This window comes from Eriocheir sinensis, chromosome 17 (assembly GCF_024679095.1).
Source record: "Eriocheir sinensis breed Jianghai 21 chromosome 17, ASM2467909v1, whole genome shotgun sequence".
NCBI lineage: Eukaryota > Metazoa > Arthropoda > Malacostraca > Decapoda > Varunidae > Eriocheir > Eriocheir sinensis.
The window spans coordinates 1614778-1620166 of record NC_066525.1 but is presented as its reverse complement, the minus strand read 5'-3'; the positions used below and the strand labels follow the sequence as shown (position 1 = coordinate 1620166).

Below are 5389 nucleotides of genomic sequence, written 5' to 3'. Positions count from 1 at the left end.
TAGTTTTTTTGGCTTTATTATCAAATTTATGGAGATTTATTGGTTTATTACAGTGTTATTTATGTTTATTTTATTAGTTAGGGTGGTTAAGTAACGTGAATTAGTGTAGTATTGATTTTATAGTAAGATTTCCACTGTGGCGAATATGTGGTGGTTGTCAGGGTTATGTGGAGGATATGTGGCGGTTGTCAGGGTTATGTGGAGGATATGTGGTGGTTGTCAGGGTTATGTGGAGGATATGTGGCGGTTGTCAGGGTCATGTGGAGGATATGTGGCGGTTGTCAGGGTTATGTGGAGAATATGTGGTGGTTGTCAGGGTTATGTGGAGAATATGTGGTGGTTGTCAGGGTTATGTGGAGGATATGTGGCGGTTGTCAGGGTTATGTGGAGGATATGTGGTGGTTGTCAGGGTTATGTGGAGGATATGTGGCGGTTGTCAGGGTCATGTGGAGGATATGTGGCGGTTGTCAGGGTTATGTGGAGAATATGTGGTGGTTGTCAGGGTTATGTGGAGAATATGTGGTGGTTGTCAGGGTTATGTGGAGGATATGTGGCGGTTGTCAGGGTTATGTGGAGGATATGTGGTGGTTGTCAGGGTTATGTGGAGGATATGTGGTGGCTGTCAGGGTTATGTGGAGAATATGTGGTGGCTGTCAGGGTTATGTGGAGGATATGTGGCGGTTGTCAGGGTCATGTGGAGAATATGTGGTGGTTGTCAGGGTTATGTGGAGAATATGTGGTGGTTGTCAGGGTTATGTGGAGAATATGTGGTGGTTGTCAGGGTTATGTGGAGAATATGTGGTGGCTGTCAGGGTCATGTGGAGAATATGTGGTGGTTGTCAGGGTTATGTGGAGAATATGTGGTGGTTGTCAGGGTTATGTGGAGAATATGTGGTGGCTGTCAGTGTTATGTGGAGAATATGTGGTGGTTGTCAGGGTTATGTGGAGAATATGTGGTGGTTGTCAGGGTTATGTGAAGAATATGTGGTGGTTGTCAGGGTTATGTGGAGAATATGTGGTGGTTGTCAGGGTCATGTGGAGAATATGTGGTGGTTGTCAGGGTTATGTGGAGAATATGTGGTGGTTGTCAGGGTTATGTGGAGAATATGTGGTGGCTGTCAGGGTCATGTGGAGAATATGTGGTGGTTGTCAGGGTTATGTGGAGAATATGTGGTGGTTGTCAGGGTTATGTGGAGAATATGTGGTGGCTGTCAGGGTCATGTGGAGAATATGTGGTGGCTGTCAGGGTTATGTGGAGAATATGTGGTGGCTGTCAGGGTTATGTGGAGAATATGTGGTGGTTGTCAGGGTTATGTGGAGAATATGTGGTGGTTGTCAGGGTATTATTGAAGTAGTGAGAACAAAAGAACGCAAGGAGACTGCCCGACTGTCCTACACAAGGCAGCTCCAGATTCACCCCCCCCCCCTCATATTTTCAGAAAGTTTGCGGTAGTGCGGTACTTTTTTGGTGATGCTGTACACCGCACTACCGCACTAAGTACCGCACTTGCCCACCACTTTATATATATATATATATATATATATATATATATATATATATATATATATATATATATATATATAATCTGTCTGGGAGATGGCTAGGTAGTTTGACCGTCTCTCCTGCAGTAGGCTTGTAAGGGGAGGAGATCATAGTGCCGGAGACTCCCCCAGCAGCCTGAAGGTGGCGCTGGGAGGTAGCTGGGATGTGGCTAGGGTGTGGCTGGGAGGTGGCTAGGTAGTTTGACCGTCTCTCCTGCAGTAAGCTTGAAAGGGCAGGAGACTATAGTGCCGGAGGCGCCCCCAGCAGCCTGAAGGTGTCCCTGGGAGGTGGCTAGGCAGTTTGACCGTCTCTCCTGCAGTAGGCTTGTAAGGGCAGGAGATCATAGCACCGGAGACGCCCCCAGCAGCCTGAAGGTGTCCCTGGGAGGTGGCTAGGCAGTTTGACCGTCTCTCCTACAGTAGGCTTGTAAGGGCAGGAGATCATAGCACCGGAGACGCCCCCAGCACCCTGAATTGGTGGCGGTGGGAGATGGCTAGGTAGTTTGACCGTCTCTCCTGCAGTAGGCTTGTAAGGGCAGGAGATCATAGCACCGGAGACGCCCCCAGCAGCCTGAAGGTATCCCTGGGAGGTGGCTAGGTAATTTGACCGTCTCTCCTGCAGTTGGCTTGTAAGGGCAGGAGATCATAGCACCGGAGACGCCCCCAGCAGCCTGAATTGGTGGAGGTGGGAGATGGCTAGGTAGTTTGACCGTCTCTCCCGCAGTAGGCTTGTAAGGGCAGGAGACTATAGCACCGGAGACGCCCCCAGCAGCCTGAAGGTATCCCTGGGAGGTGGCTAGGTAACTTGACCGTCTCTCCTGCAGTAGGCTTGTAAGGGCAGGAGACTATAGCACCGGAGACGCCCCCAGCAGCCTGAAGGTGTCCCTGGGAGGTGGCTAGGTAGTTTGACCGTCTCTCCTGCAGTAGGCTTGTAAGGGCAGGAGATCATAGCACCGGAGACGCCCCCAGCAGCCTGAAGGTGGCGGTGGGAGGTGGCTAGGTAATTTGACCGTCTCTCCTGCAGTAGGCTTGTAAGGGCAGGAGATCATAGCACCGGAGACGCCCCCAGCAGCCTGAAGGTGTCCCTGGGAGGTGGCTAGGCAGTTTGACCGTCTCTCCTGCAGTAGGCTTGTAAGGGCAGGAGACTATAGTGCCGGAGACGCCCCCAGCAGCCTGAAGGTGTCCCTGGGATGTGGCTGGGATGTGGCTGGGAGGTTTGAACGCCCCGCCGCTGGCTGACGCGTGCGTGCTACTTGTTTACAACCGTCCCCACGTGACCTTGTCTGTAAGATGGAGGCTGGCTGCTCAACCCCATGGCGCAGTGCTCTTATTTTTCACTGAAATGGCCGGATTAAGCGATGTCCGCCAGTCGAGTGTGTTGCGGCGGGCTGTGCGAACATGTAGTGCAGCGTTCGGTGTTGGAAAAGAGCGGTGATGACAGTGCTGGAGGAGGTAAAAGGCTGAAATAGTTGGGGCGGTGTGTGGATGTGTGTGTGTTTGGATGTGTGTGTGTGTGTGTGTCCCCCTCCCTCTCCCTCCCGCCCTCCTCCTCGTCCCTCTCCCTACCTCCCGCCCCTCTCCTCCTCCCAGTCCTTCCTCCTCCTCCTCCTCCTCCTCCTCCCAGTCCCTCCTCCCGGTCCCTTCCTCCTCCTCTTCCTCCTCGCCTAACGGGAAACATTGCGACGCAGTAGTAGTTAGCAGTGGTGTACGCCCCTCAGCATGCGTGGATGTGTGTCTCCCAGGACCACGAGGAACCACGAGGGGCCACTTGGGTACCCTGTGGACGGGGACTTGAAATACGCCACCACGATTACCGCTGGGGGTGTTTTATTAGTGGTAACTCCTGGGTGATTTTAGTGTTGTGGGGCTGTGGTCGTGTGCGGAGGTGTGGTGTGTTTGTGTTTGGTGTGTTTGTGTTTGTGTGTGTGTGTTTGGTGTGGTTGTGTTTGTGTGTGTTTGGTGGTGTTATGTATGTGCGTGTTTGGTGTGGTTGTGTGTGTTTGGTGTGGTTATGTGTGTGCGTGTTTGGTGTGGTTGTGTGTGTGTGTGGTTTTGTGTGTGCGTGTGTGTGTGTTTGGTGTGGTTATGTGTATGCGTGTTTGGTGTGGTTGTGTGTGTGTGTGGTTTTGTGTGTGTTTGTGTGTGTGTGTGTGTTTGGTGTGGTTATGTGTATGCGTGTTTGGTGTGGTTGTGTGCATGTGTGGTTGGTTGTGTGTGTTTGGTGTGGTTGTGTGTGTGTGTGTGTTTGGTGTTGTTGGTTGTGGGGTGTGTGTGTTTGGTGTTGTTGGTTGTGGGGTGTGTGTGTGTGTGTGTGTTTGGTTGTGTGTGTGTTTGGTTGTGTGTGTGCGTGTTTGGTGTGGTTGTGTGTGTATGTGTGGTTGTATGTGTATGTGTGTGTGCGCTTGTGTGTGTGTGTGTGTGTGTGTGTGTGTGTGTGTGTGTGTGTGTACCACCACTACTACCACTACCACTACTACTACTACTTCTACTTCCACCACCTCCTCCACTACTCTTCCAGTGTTAGTTTAGTGAAGGATTGCTGTGGTGTGACCCTGTGTGTTAATATGTCTCATGGCCAGTCCTGTGTGGTGTCTGGCTGTGGCTGTGGAGGAAGGTTATTCAGTGGTGATTCTGTAATATATTGCTGTGGTGTGACTTAAGTTAAACTAATGCATCCTGTAGTAGTGGATTTGTATCTTGATGGGGGAAAAAAAAGTGATAATGTATGGTTAACTTGAGCCAGGAAATGTGTTTGGTAACTCTATACTGATGCTATGTGTGTGTGTATATGTGTGTGTGTGTGTGTGGAGGAAAATAGTTCAGCGTTAGCTAGTTAAATTCGTTTAATAATACATAACTTTGGTGTGATTTCGCAGGTGTTCGTTAACCTGAGAATAATTAATACCTGTATATACATCACAGTTTCTACATTAGCAAACGAGGGACTAGCTAGTTAAGTTTGTTTAATAATACATAACTTTGGTGTGATTTCACTGGTGTTCGTTAAGCTGAGAATAATTAATACCGATACACCACAGTTTATGCATTAGCCGACGAAAGGAGTTTGAGGGGCGAGAAGTGAGTGATTTTTTTCGATGTTTTCTTTAATATTTTGATTATCCATGTCCTCTGCATCGCCACATATATACTTGTTTTGTTATGCAGGAGCTATTTAAATGTGGATCAGTGTGATACATTAATTTAGGTCACAGTTTTATTTGTGGATGAAAGTAGTTTAGGGGCGAGAAGTGAGTGAGTTTCTCGAATGTTTTTGTTAATGTAATCACTATCCACGTCCTCTGCATCGCCACACACTAAATCTATCATGCAACAGACATTAAAACGTGGATCAGTGTGTGACGCAAATAATACCCCTTCAAGTAAAGCATACGGGGCAGTTCGAAGCCATTTAGTTAGTGTCTTGTGTTTGAGAATGAAGGAAAATAAAATAGAACAAGTTTGTGTGTTGCCATTATTGAGAAGACCCAGAAAAATATATTAAGACCGTAATTGCCTTTGATTTTAAGCACATGAAGATTTACTGTGATTAAACCACGCCTTCCGTCATACATATACTAATAATTTCAACCATGTGAAATATATATATTAAAGAAAGTGGTTATGAGGACTTGCATTGCTGTGTTGATGGAATAATTATAATTTGAAGTGTTGAGTTACATATTTTGTGTGTGAATGTGAATGACTGCTGGGTAAGTGATTGTGGACTTAGGATAGGATTGTTACATAAAGCGTCAGGTATCTTATAGTTAGTTATGCAATAAGTAATCAGGTCCGTTTTAATTATATTGAGACTTATGTAATTTGTGAGGTCGTACGTGTTTGCTTA

General features: G+C 47.8%; 1 protein-coding gene across 27 annotated transcripts in view; it reads left to right on the top strand.

Moving 5' to 3' along the window:
- Positions 1–2809: 2809 nt before the first annotated feature.
- The window catches only part of LOC126999702 (insulin receptor substrate 2-like), an 89500-nt gene continuing 86920 nt past the window's right edge, over positions 2810–5389 (top strand). For 25 of the 27 annotated variants that reach the window (XR_007753509.1, XR_007753505.1, XR_007753513.1 and 22 more), the window contains exon 1: positions 2810–2994. The gene's annotated coding sequence lies outside the window, so the exon portion shown is untranslated. Of the gene's footprint in view, positions 2995–3210; positions 3379–5389 lie in introns of those variants that run through there. The other 2 variants (XM_050862461.1, XM_050862457.1) reach the window with 2 other exon arrangements.